At 35.5% G+C, this 14,467-nt stretch overlaps 4 pseudogenes; 1 reads left to right on the top strand and 3 right to left on the bottom strand.

The window, feature by feature from the left end:
• Positions 1-4,374: 4,374 nt before the first annotated feature.
• On the bottom strand, positions 4,375-5,007 carry LOC149204337 (pentatricopeptide repeat-containing protein At3g26782, mitochondrial pseudogene; annotated as a pseudogene).
• Positions 5,008-8,235: 3,228 nt separating this feature from the next.
• LOC149204338 (pentatricopeptide repeat-containing protein At2g01510, mitochondrial pseudogene) lies at positions 8,236-8,977 on the bottom strand (annotated as a pseudogene).
• Positions 8,978-8,992: 15 nt separating this feature from the next.
• On the bottom strand, positions 8,993-9,445 carry LOC149204339 (pentatricopeptide repeat-containing protein At4g30700 pseudogene; annotated as a pseudogene).
• Positions 9,446-12,489: 3,044 nt separating this feature from the next.
• Positions 12,490-14,239, top strand: LOC149204340 (zeatin O-glucosyltransferase-like; annotated as a pseudogene).
• The last annotated feature ends 228 nt before the right edge of the window (positions 14,240-14,467 follow it).

Genomic DNA, 14,467 nt, shown 5'->3' on the forward strand with positions numbered 1-14,467 from the left:
TTAGGAATAAAGACATTTCTGTTTGGGAAATGGCTGTGTCATGTTTGATTGAATTACACATCATTGAGACTTTACTAAAACATCCAATAATATTAACATTTATTAGAATTTTGATGATTTGCCTTATTTTGAAGTGACTCCAAAATGCTACACATGATCATTGTTCACAGTGTATTGGACCATAGTCTTTGATAAAATTGTTTTACAACTCATGCAACTGCTACTGCCTCTTTAATTCTTTTCATTTGAAAATTGCACCATTTAAGCTCAGCCATATTTTGGTGATGGAACATATAAATTTTACTGTACAATCCTCCCTGCTACCATCTCTAAATCCTGCAGGTACTGAGCAAGGCTCCCCACACCCCACCATTTAAGCTTAGCCATATTCTGGTGATGGAACATATAAATTTTACTATACAATCCTCCTTGCTACCATCTCTGAATCCTGCATGCACTAAGCAAGGCTTCCCACACCCGAAAATCAATTTTCAAGGGAATATTTTTAATAACGGCATGTGCATCATCCAGTTTCCCTGCAGGACGAGAAGATCGACCATACAGGCATAATGATATAGCCCAAGTCTGATACAATAAGACTCTTTAATTCTTTTCATTTGAAAATTGCACCATTTAAGCTCAGCCATATTCTGGTGATGGAACATATAAATTTTACTTTACAATCCTCCCTGCTACCATCTCTAAATCTTGCAGGTACTGAGCAAGGCTCCCCACACCCCACCATTTAAGCTTAGCCATATTCTGGTGATGGAACATATAAATTTTACTATACAATCCTCCTTGCTACCATCTCTGAATCCTGCATGCACTAAGCAAGGCTCCCCACACCCGAAAATCAATTTTCAAGGGAATATTTTTAATAACGGCATGTGCATCATCCAGTTTCCCTGCACGACGAGAAGATCGACCATACAGGCATAATGATATTGCCCAAGTGTGATACAATAAGAACAAACTGGCAATATCGTTTCAACTAAATTTGGTGAGCTCAGAGGTTTGTTTGCCTCTCAAGCCCAATTATTCATGCTCTAGAATCTGAATTGGGCAAAATTTACTGATCCAATGTTGTAAAGTTGATGATCGTTGAGAAAAGATCCATGAACATAAGAGCAAACTTCATGATTTGATGGGACCAAAATCCACATAGTCCAAGTAATTTATCTATCATTCAAAAAGGATTTTTATTCAGATGACTGAACATTGTCCAAGTAAACTTATCATTATCATTCAAGAAGATTTTTCAGAGAAGGGAAAGCGCTGCAAAACAAGTAATTCGTTTTCAAGCCATTATAAATATGTATGTCCAGAACAATTGGTTAATCATGTTTTTTTTTTTTTTTTGATCACACAAACACAAGCAAACCATGTAAGAGCTTCTGCAGTGATATCCAAGATGCAGAAGAAGACCAGACATATTATAAACACCACACATTTTTGAAATTTTAGCAAATAGGAAGAGTTATGAAGTTTTTCTTCATGATAGGATATATTATTCTATACATAGAAGGCACATCAAAAGTTAATTCAACAGTCAAAATACAAATTTGACTATAAGGGTAGTTCTTCAGTCAAGTAGTGGAAATTGGCTAGCTTTGAGGCAAAAACCGTGCAGACAATGTGTGCTAGGCATGCTTTTGAAACTTTTGAAAGCCAAGTTTTAACACAAAAGGTAGATTTTCTTTCCAATGACAATAATCTTCACAATGCTTCTGCACTACACACCCTTTTTTCCATCAACACCTTCGGCAAGATGAACTACTAAAGCATAATAACTGCATGCTGCCATGTTTTCAGGTTTTACTATTTACATATATGTACACCCAATGCGGAAGGGCATAATTTTATAGCACAAGAATTTTGGATAACTAAACTGCAATAGAAAAACAAGAAAGTGCCTTCTCTCAAGAACACAGTCTCCTGTCAAGGGAAGTCACTTGGAAAGGGATCACTCACATTTGCATATAGAAGGAAAAGCATGAAAATAAAATGCTATACAACAAATGGCCATAATTGATGGATAAATTTTGCACAGTGCCTAGGAGGCCCATCTCAAGGACTATCAAGAATCAAATGATCCAATGGCAGCCATGTCATAAACTTGAAAGGGATCTGTTTCAACACCATAGTCCATCAAAGTTTTGTCTTCCAGTTGATCATCATGGTCATACACAAAATCAGGAATCTCAATCTATCCCTTCCTAATGTAATCCCAGATAAATTCTAGACGATTTACATACTTCAGTTTCCAGTATAAACAGCATAACACATCAAAAATTGTATGAGCACATCTGCAACAATAGATCTAATGAATTATTTGAATCAAAATGCAAACTCAACTTAATACTCACCCTGAACTCAAGAAGAAACAGCCAAGGGTTGCAAAAAACAGTCTTGACTGAAGCCCTGAATGTAGGAAATACACCACCTGAAGCCTTTTCTTAAAAGCCAGAGGAAGTTATTCCTAGATCAACCACAAAGTAGACACACCATGGCAGTTTTCACTCCTTTGAACAGAGGTATGAATGTAAACAAGACAGTAAGGCCCTTCAAGTATTTCATTTGAGATCTTATTGTAAACATATTTTTGTAGCCTACAAGAGGAGCTGCAGACATAAATATAAACTTCATCTCTTAATGGAAGGCGTGGATAATCTGAAAAGGGAGATATATGGAAGAGTCCAATTTTTTATTGTTGATTTATTTAACATGCTTCAAAAACAATTCATAGTTTATATAAACGAAAAAAATCCCAATCTGAACTGAATTGAAATAGCAAACATGGAATGGCAATAGGTTCAATGGAGCAATCAGTTTACAGACAGAACTCAACCACTAACAATCCACTTTGGAAACAAACCACCTTCACACAATAAACTAATTCGACTGAATTTTTAATGTGCCAACCAATTGGTAAAAAACATTGAGCTACAAGAGGTGCCATTACCAGACAGCTTAATAAACTTATCAAACACAATAATCCTTTTGTAGTATCGATTAATAACCATAAAAACTAAAACCTTAAAAGTCTACTCTGGCAATTTCAAGATGGCTCAGGGGTCACTACAATATAGTTGTATCCTTGTGGTAAAATGGAAAATCGAATTGTTCATCGATTTCAAGATGGCTCAAGGGTCACTACAATATAGTTGTATCCTCATGGAAAAATGGAAAATGAAATTGTTCATCGATGGCATGGAATTGAAATAGTGTTGGCCTAGGTTGAAGATATGGCACAGTGCTTGGATATAGATACAAAGAAGAAAGAGGAAGAATATATTGCAAAAATGTTAAACAAGACCTTATATTATTATTCACGCAGAAAATGAAACCACAAGCATAACAATTCTAGGAGAATTTATGCAATGGCAACTACGATAGAAGTATAGATGAAGATACAAAGGGAGAAAGAGTTGAAGAGGAAAAACCAAATTCTATGTATTAGAGATGGAAGAAAACTCTTAGCTAACACCAATAACTTCTTCACTCTACCAGCAATATGAACTCTTAAATATATTCTTCTGTCCAATATGATGTCTTAAATATATACTATTGTCTGAAGCATACTTTTCTTAGACAAAGTTGCTCACAAATTCGCTACCTAAACATTCATTATCATTCTATGAATGTGTTCTGATAACATATTTCTATAGATATGGGTTGCATCTACTCTTTTCACGGTTTGTATATTAGTTTATATGCCTTCGTCTTACCTTTGGGCAGGCGCAACAGGCACAATATCAGTTCAAAAACACAGCTTAATAATGCAGCCAATCCAGTCATTCGGCAAGGTTGGGGCCTTATGCTTTTTAGTTTTCTGTGTTAGTTTAAACTAATACCAAGGAATTCAATTCTACAATTATATTATATGGTTAGACAGAAAGACCCATTAGCCCAATCTACTCCAATGCATATCATCTCTAAACAGTATAACTACCAATTAAGATAGCCATGACCTCGTAATCTACATTAAGTGAAAAGCACGAATAAGATATAGATGCCACCATGCATCAAAGAGACAAGAAGGGGGAAGATGGAGTTTTGTCTTAGCTCTCTTACTTCACCTAACTGGAGAAAAGTGAGCTTGCTACCCGAGTCCCCACTCTCATCTCTCTTTCTTAGGTTGTCGAAGCTATTACTTTTTGTATCTATGGTTAGAGCGCTTCAATAGGATTTCAGCTTATGCTATCAGCCTATCACTGTTCTTACCCAATACATAAACACTTCCCACATTACCCTGTTACCCCCTTAGGTTATTTTATGTATGAAATTAAATTAAAAAATAGTTGTGGGTTAACATTTTCACATAAGTTTGCACCTACGCAACTTGTGTTTTTGAACTCGCTTCATTCACTATTACCAATATTCTCCGCAAGAACACAACCCATCCTTAAAATGGTGGAAACGATATGCATCCCTCATAATAATTTCTCGCATGACAATTTTGGAGATGAACTTGGTGGCAATATGACAGTCACCACACACACGAAGGTTTTTTGTGATCCGAATAGGAGTCCCAGGCCTTGTGCTAATAACCCCAAAAGCAATGGCCAGCCTCTCACTGTGACTACAAAGCATGTTTTCCTTCAGTTCCTCCTCCACATCATGCAGCACAAAATCTGTGCTAGGCAAATACCCCGCCTCCTTCATCTGCTTGTCCAAGGTTGACAACATTGCATAAATTTTCTCCGATTGAGGATGTGATCTGTCATCTTCAAGGAACGCGTGAATATTGTAGTTTACTTCAATCAGACTGCATCCTCGTATTTTTATGAGTCCCCTATCTTTTATCATTGTCCTCATTTTTACCACATCATCCCACCTGCCAGCTGCAGCATAGATATTTGACAGAAGTACATAGTACCCTGTATTGTCTGGCTCTAACTCAAAAAGTCGCTTCACCCCGAGTTCTCCTAGTTGAACATTGCAGTGAATTCTACAAGTACCAAGCAATGTCCCCCACACTCCAGCATCAGGTTCTAATGGCATTGTTTTGATAAAGTTGTAAGCCTCATCCAGATGACCAGCACGGCCAAAAAGGATTTTTATTCAGATGACTGAACATTGTCCAAGTAAACTTATCATTATCATTCAAGAAGATTTTTCAGAGAAGGGAAAGTGCTGCAAAACAAGTAATTCGTTTTCAAGCCTTTATAAATATGTATGTCCAGAACAGTTGGTTAATCATGTTTTTTTTTTTTTTTTTATCACACAAACACAAGCAAACCATGTAAGAGCTTCTGCAGTGATATCCAAGATGCAGAAGAAGACCAGACATATTATAAACACCACACATTTTTGAAATTTTAGCAAATAGGAAGAGTTATGAAGTTTTTCTTCATGACAGGATATATTATTCTATACATAGAAGGCACATCAAAAGTTAATTCAACAGTTAAAATACAAATTTGAATATAAGGGTAGTTCTTCAGTCAAGTAGTGGAAATTGGCTAGCTTTGAGGCAAAAACCGTGCAGACAATGTGTGCTAGGCATGCTTTTGAAACTTTTGAAAACCAAGTTTTAACACAAAAGGTAGATTTTCTTTCCAATGACAATAATCTTCACCATGCTTCTGCACTACACACCCTTTTTTCCATCAACACCTTCGGCAAGATGAACTACTAAAGCATAATAACTGCATGCTGCCATGTTTTCAGGTTTGACTATTTACATATATGTACACCCAATGCAGAAGGGCATAATTTTATAGCACAAGAATTTTGGATAACTAAACTGCAATAGAAAAACAAGAAAGTGCCTTCTCTCAAAAACACAGACTCCTGTCAAGGGAAGTCACTTGGAATGGGATCACTCACATTTGCATACAGAAGGAAAAGCATGAAAATAAAATGCTATACAATAAATGGCCATAATTGATGGATAAATTTTGCACAGTGCCTAGGAGGCCCATCTCAAGGACTATCAAGAATCAAATGATCCAATGGCAGCCATGTCATAAACTTGAAAGGGATTTGTTTCAACACCATAGTCCATCAAAGTTCTGTCTTCCAGTTGATCATCATGGTCATACACAAAATCAGGAATCTCAATCTATCCCTTCCTAATGTAATCCCAGATAAATTCTAGACGATTTACATACTTCAGTTTCCAGTATAAACAGCATAACACATCAAAAACTGTATGAGCACATCTGCAACAATAGATCTAATGAATTATTTGAATCAAAATGCAAACTCAACTTAATACTCACCCTGAACTCAAGAAGAAACAGCCAAGGGTTGCAAAAAACAGTCTTGACTGAAGCCCTGAATGTAGGAAATACACCACCTGAAGCCTTTCCTTAAAAGCCAGAGGAAGTTATTCCTAGATCAACCACAAAGTAGTCACACCATGGCAGTTTTCACTCCTTTGAACAGAGGTATGAATGTAAACAAGACAGTAAGGCCCTTCAAGTATTTCATTTGAGATCTTATTGTAAACATATTTTTGTAGCCTACAAGAGGAGCTGCAGACATAAATATAAACTTCATCTCTTAATGGAAGGCGTGGATAATCTGAAAAGGGAGACATATGGTAGAGTCCAATTTTTTATTGCTGATTTATTTAACATGCTTCAAAAACAATTCATAGTTTATATAAACGAAAAAAATCCCAATCTGAACTGAATTGAAATAGCAAACATGGAATGGCAATAGGTTCAATGGAGAAATCAGTTTACAGACAGAACTCAACCACTAACAATCCACTTTGGAAACAAACCACCTTCACACAATAAACTAATTCGACTGAATTTTTAATGTGCCAACCAATTGGTAAAAAACATTGAGCTACAAGAGGTGCCATTACCAGACAGCTTAATAAACTTATCAAACACAATAATCCTTTTGTAGTATCGATTAATAACCATAAAAACTAAAACCTTAAAAGTCTACTCTGGCAATTTCAAGATGGCTCAGGGGTCACTACAATATAGTTGTATCCTTGTGGTAAAATGGAAAATCGAATTGTTCATCGATTTCAAGATGGCTCAAGGGTCACTACAATATAGTTGTATCCTCATGGAAAAATGGAAAATGAAATTGTTCACCGATGGCATGGAATTGAAATAGTGTTGGCCTAGGTTGAATATATGGCACAGTGCTTGGATATAGATACAAAGAAGAAAGAGGAAGAATATATTGCAAAAATGTTAAACAAGACCTTATATTATTATGCACGCAGAAAATGAAACCACAAGCATAACAATTCTAGGAGAATTTATGCAATGGCAACTACGATAGAAGTATAGATGAAGATACAAAGGGAGAAAGAGTTGAAGAGGAAAAACCAAATTCTATGTATTAAAGATGGAAGAAAACTCTTAGCTAACACCAATAACTTCTTCACTCTACCAGCAATATGAACTCTTAAATATATTCTTCTGTCCAATATGATGTCTTAAATATATACTATTGTCTGAAGCATACTTTTCTTAGACAAAGTTGCTCACAAATTCGCTACCTAAACATTCATTATCATTCTATGAATGTGTTCTGATAACATATTTCTATAGATATGGGTTGCATCTACTCTTTTCACGGTTTGTATATTAGTTTATATGCCTTCGTCTTACCTTTGGGTAGGCACAACAGGCACAATATCAGTTCAAAAACACAGCTTAATAATGCAGCCAATCCAGTCATTCGGCAAGGTTGGGGCCTTATGCTTTTTAGTTTTCTGTGTTAGTTTAAACTAATACCAAGGAATTCAATTCTACAATTATATTATATGGGCAGACAGAAAGACCCATTAGCCCAATCTACTCCAATGCATATCATCTCTAAACAATATAACTACCAATTAAGATAGCCTTGACCTCGTAATCTACATTAAGTGAAAAGCACGAATAAGATATAGATGCCACCATGCATCAAAGAGACAAGAAGGGGGAAGATGGAGTTTTGTCTTAGCTCTCTTACTTCACCTAACTGGAGAAAAGTGAGCTTGCTACCCGAGTCCCCACTCTCATCTCTCTTTCTTAGGTTGTCGAAGCTATTACTTTTTGTATCTATGGTTAGAGCTCTTCAATAGGATTTCAGCTTATGCTATCAGCCTATCACTGTTCTGACCCAATACATAAACACTTCACACATTACCCTGTTACCCCCTTAGGTTATTTTATGTATGAAATTAAATTAAAAAATAGTTGTGGGCTAACATTTTCACAGAATTTTTCACCTACGCAACTTGTGTTTTTGAACTCGCTTCATTCACTATTACCAATATTCACCGCAAGAACACAACCCATCCTTAAAATGGTGGAAACGATATGCATCCCTCATAATAATTTCTTGCATGACAATTTTGGAGATGAACTTGGTGGCAATATGACAGTCACCACACACACGAAGGTTTTTTGTGATCCGAATAGGAGTCCCAGGCCTTGTGCTAATAACCCCAAAAGCCATGGCCAGCCTCTCACTGTGACTACAAAGCATGTTTTCCTTCAGTTCCTCCTCCACATCATGTAGCACAAAATCTGTGCTAGGCAAATACCCCGCCTCCTTCATCTGCTTGTCCAAGGTTGACAACATTGCATAAATTTTCTCCGATTGAGGATGTGATCTGTCATCTGCAAGGAACGCGTGAATATTGTAGTTTACTTCAATTAGACTGCATCCTCGTATTTTTATGAGTCCCCTATCTTTTATCATTGTCCTCATTTTTACCACATCATCCCACCTGCCAGCTGTAGCATAGATATTTTGACAGAAGTACATAGTACCATGTATTGTCTGGCTCTAACTCAAAAAGTCGCTTCGCCCTGAGTTCTCCTAGTTGAACATTGCAATGAATTCTACAAGTACCAAGCAATGTCCCCCACACTCCAGCATCAGGTTCTAATGGCATTGTTTTGATAAAGTTGTAAGCCTCATCCAGATGACCAGCACGGCCAAGAAGGTCAACCATGCAAGCATAGTGCTCCGTCCTACGTGTGATGCAATAATCTCGAGACATGCATTCTAAATATTGCTAGCCCTCACTCACTAGGCCTGCATGACTGCAAGCAGGAAAAACACAAACAAAGGTGATGTGGTTTGGCTTAATATGCGTCAATTGCATTTGGCGATAAAGTTCCAAGGCATCCTTACAATTTCCGTGCATCCCATAGCCTGCAATCATTGTATTCCATGAGACTACATCTTTTTCTACAATATTTTCAAAGAGTTCACGTGCAATATTTATATTTCCACACTTGACATACATGTCAATGAGAGCAGTTGCTACAGAAACATCTGACTGAATTCCATTCCTAATTATATAATCATGGATCCGTTTACCCTCCTGCAGAGCTGCTAAATGGGCACATGCTGGGAGCACACATGTCATGGTGACAGAGTTGGGTTGGACACCTGCAAGTTGCATTTCATGAAAAAGTATCAAGGCCTTGGCAGCATGGCCATTCTGAGCATAACCAGCAATCATAGCATTCCATGTGACTACATCTCATAAAAGCAAATTAAGACTGGACCAGAATTAAGATGTAAATATAGTTTTGTTGGATAAATTCTAAAAAAACAAATTAAAACAAGACTTAAGTATAATTTTGTTAGATAAATTCTAAATCATTTAGACCTAATTTATGAGCATTGTTTTACTAGTAAATAAATAATGTAAAAACATAAATTAACATAATAAGTATTGAAATAAGGTATTAATTTTATATTAAATTTTATAAATGAAAAAAATTTAAAAAAAATATATTTCTATAAATTCATTTTTACCGATATAATTTATATATATAGTTATAAAATTATTAACAAAATTAAATATCTAAATCTAAAACAAATTCGAAATTACAATTTTGAATTTTGAATAGCAACTTTTAAATATAAATAATGTTTTCACTTGAAGAGACTTTATTCCTTTCTATCCATAGAAAGGATACATACATATCTCAACGGGACTTTATTCCTTTAATGCTAAAATACATACATCTCTCAACACACACTTCATGTATAAGTGTATCGATTTCAAATTGGAATTATACATTTTCATATTAAAAGACACTTAAAATATTAACTATAATTTTATCGTTATTTTCAATTAATTTATTTTTATATGTAAATAAAATTTATATTTAAATAGTTTAAATAATATAAATATTTTATTTTATTTTATTTAGGTTTTATTTGATATTATATAAAAAAATTGATACTGATTTTTTAAATTAATGTGAATATGGTACTTTATTATATTAAATTTGGAAATTTTACTTATTGTTTTATGTAGATGTGAAAAGTATTTAGAAAATACAAATAGTTTTTTTTAATATAAATTTTAAAAATTCTATATAGAGAGAGAGTATTTGATAAAAGGTGATTGAGTGCTTTGTTAAGAAGCTTCTTGATGTGAAGTCACTCGTTCAATTTATTTCTTAAGACACTCCTTTATGTGAAGTCACCAGTTCAAAACGCTTCTTGATGTGAAGTCACTCGTTCAATTTCTTTCTTAAGACACTCCTTTATGTGAAGTCACCAGTTCAATTCCCCACCCCAATCGGAGTGATATATTAGACAAATAAAAATATAGTCTTACAAAATTTACAATATATATATATATATATATATATATATAATTTAAAGAGGTTTAACTAGTTTTTACATCATAGATTATCTTTATGACTATTTCTATAAGATATAGGGTTCACTTATATTATTTGGGATTTATTATAAAAAGATAATAATAAAATGACCATAAATATTTAAAATAATAAATTGAATAAACTTTAATAATAAAAAATAGAAATAATAACAAGAAAACTTAATTAGAAATTTAATAATTTATAAATAACTAAAAAAAATATACTATTTATTCTTTCAATTATATATAGAAAGCCCTTAAATATTAATTAAAATTAAATTTATAATAAAATTAACATAAAAATTATATTAACAAAAGTAATATAAAAAAATATATTTTTAATTATTTACCATTTTAAAAATTTAATATAATATTTTAATACTTATTAATTAATCTACTTTTTTACATTATTTATTTCCTATTATAGAAAAGAGATACTCACAAATTAGGCCCAGATCCAACAAAATTCTACTTGCATCTTAAGTATAATCCAGTCCTGACTTGCTTTTATGATTTTAAGTTTATCAAAACACAATAATACTTACATGTTAGTCCCCTCTCAATTTGTTTTTGAAGATTGGTTTTACATGATTCAATCTATGATTTAGCAACATATTAAATTTCAATTTGCCTTTCGAAGATTGGTTTTACATGATTCAGTATTATGATTTAGCAAACATATTCAGTATTATGATTCTGTATAGTAAGAGTTTATAACTTTTAAAATAGTAAGTTTTTTTTCCTATTTTTTTAATTCATGAAAATTTGCTCTTCTTTTATGGTACATAATACATCTACCGTAAAAACAAATTTACGGTTCTTTAACAATATAAAAATCCATGTCGAATGGCAGAGTCATCGAGGAAATGGGAGTCGTTTGAGAAATGAATGGCATGGTGAAAGGTGAAGGCGAGATGATGATGCATCGTGTATGGTACACATTATTACAATTTATTACAATGCTCCTTCTCCCTAAAGGAGATACGCCACTAAAATTTAAATGACACTTCAATTTGCTTCACACCTTTTTAGTATTAAATAATCACTTCATGGAAAATGAGAGTCCGTACAAAGTAACTGCAAATCTTCTTCCCCATTGATTTTCTTTTTTATTTAGGAACAAGGTGCTAAACAGGTGCGGTGCTTGAAACAGAATGACATTTTATTATAGAATATTGGGCTTATAAGACATTTATAATCCGTTTGAAATTAGTTTAAAAATAAATAATTTCAACAAATTATTTGGAGAAACAAAACTTCACAAAACCATAAATTTTTTCGTTGAGATTCATTGCATCACAAAGTTATTTAAAAAAAAAAAAAAAACTACTCGTGGACCAATCTGTCAGTCAAAAGTTCACATCTCCCATTGAAGTGTAGATCGTTTGAGGATCCACTTGACTAATACTTCCATTATTTAATGAAATACATGACAAATGAAAACGTTAAATATTACGATACATACAAACAAGGGGTTGAGGATCCAGTTGACTAATATTTCCATTATTTAATGGAATACATGACAAATGAAAATGTTAAATATTACGATACATACAAACAAGGAGTTGAGGATCCACTTGACTAATATTTCCATTATTTAATGGAATGCATGACAATTCCATTATTTAATGGAATACATGACAAATGAAAATGTTAAATATTATGTTAAATGTTAAAATGTTAAATATTATGTTAAATGTTAAATATTAAGGCAATGTTCTATTTCTATATTAGATCACGCAGGCAATGTTAATTTTTTTTTTTTTTTTTTTTAATAATATGGATAATGGATTCCCGTTGTTTTTGGCTCTTTGGGTAATTTCACGGGATAAGTATACTGCCCCCTTCATCCACTTGAGCGTGGATTTGCGTGGATCTTTCTCTAGTTGGGGTGACTCGAGCATCGCAGCTCCATAACGTGTTTTCAAGCTTCTGCGAGAACGACCATACACGACTTTTTAGAGCTTATATTTACTGCAAATCGTTGGTCTGCCATTAATGGATTCCACCGAGACGTTGTTGGCAAGAAGAAATGAAATTCAGGTGGTGATACTGCCATCGCCAGCACAGGGCCACCTTAATCAGTTGCTTCACCTTTCAAGGGCCCTCGCTGAACGAGGTCTAAATGTACTGTTTGTCACTACTTCTACCCATATCAATCAAGCTCTACATCGCGTTAGGGGATGGGATCCTTAGAACTTCCTCATTCGTTTCCACGAATTACCCATGCCCTCCTTCTCAGAAGAGCTGCCAGATCTTGAAAACAAGGAGCACACTTTCCCAGTGCATCTTATTCCTCTCTTAGAAGCCATGGAAAATCTCAGGGAGCCTTTCGAAGATCTGATAAGCAGTCTGGGTCCGAATAGAGTTGTGATTGTGTACGACCCGTCGCTCGGGTGGGCTCAGACCGTGGCTGCCAAGTATGGCGCCCCGGCCTACGTTCACAATTGCTTCAGCGCCTATTTCTACGCTATGAAAGAAGCGGGGCGCGGACATCCGGATTGCGTTGTGTCCCAGAAAAGGTGCCTTCCACAGAGATGGCTTGATTTCAAATCTCGGCAGCCAGACTATCTACACCTCGCGGCAGGGTATCTTATCAACAGTTTCCGATCTCTGGAATCCCAATTCATGCGGGAAGATTACTGTGAGAAGCCGCTGTGGGCCATCGGTCCTCTCCTTCCTCAATCTGTGTGGACTGGTACGAAGGATAGTACTAGTTCGGATGTTGAAAGTTGCTTGAAATGGTTGGACGCCCAACATCCGGCTTCGGTTGTTTATGTTTCTTTCGGTTCAGTGTCTTCTTTAACTCGGCAACAACTTCAAGAATTGGCTCGAGGGTTGGAGGCGACTCAGCGGTCGTTTCTTTGGGTTGTTAGGGTCGCGGACAGCGCCCGTTTCACGGCGTCGAATGAAGCGCGGATGGATTGGATTAGCGAGCTGCTTCCGGAAGGGTATGAACGTAGAATTGCTGGACGCGGGTTTTTGGTGAGAAACTGGGCTCCCCAACTTGATATCCTAGCGCATAAGGCCACGGGAGGGTTTGTAACGCACTGTGGATGGAATTCGACGTTGGAAAGCATCAGCGCTGGGGTTCCCATGGTGGCTTGGCCTCTGCATTCCGACCAATTTGCAAATTCGATTCTGGTGGCCAGGGAGCTAAAGGTGGGCGTGGAAGTGAAGAAGTGGACGAAGGCAGATGAGACTGAGTTGGTGATGGCGGAGGAGGTGGAGAAGGCGATTGAGCGAGTGATGGGGAAGATGGAGAGGGAGTGGAAATGAGGAGGAGGGCCAAGGAACTTAGATTGGCCGCCCAGAGGGCCGTGGCAGAGGGAGGATCGTCGTGGAAGGAGTTGGAGTCGTTTATCAATCATTTTACTTCAAAACTGAATGAACGAAGTAATGATTGAGAGCGTTGGCGGCTATGCTCAGGATTTTGCTTCTCACATATGCAAAATCCTTCTTCAGGGAAAGGGGTTCAAAGCCTTCTTCTGTATCACCGGTGAAAACTGATTAGATATTTATGGTTGTAAAATTTCTGAACATTTGCTCTATTATAATAATAACGACATTCCATGGAAAGACACTGGGTTATCTTTCGCTATTGCCAAGCCGCTGCAGTATAATATCATATTGCTAAATGGCTGTAGTATAATCTGATAATGGGTAATTTTTCCCTTATTCCAAATGGCGTAGTGTAATCTTAATCTTCTCTGACGATTGAGTGCAGAGGATTTATGGCAGTTTTGAATAAAATCTGATATCTATGAACACAAACTATGAAACATGGAAAAATTGGATTAAAAATCTCTTTATAACACTGGTAAAAAATTAGTATATATAACTGTATAAAGCCCTAAAATATTC

Source organism: Pinus tabuliformis, chromosome 1_2 (genome assembly GCF_031772625.1).
Source record: "Pinus tabuliformis cultivar Carrire ecotype Pingquan chromosome 1_2, CPIR1, whole genome shotgun sequence".
In the NCBI taxonomy this organism is placed as follows: domain Eukaryota; kingdom Viridiplantae; phylum Streptophyta; class Pinopsida; order Pinales; family Pinaceae; genus Pinus; species Pinus tabuliformis.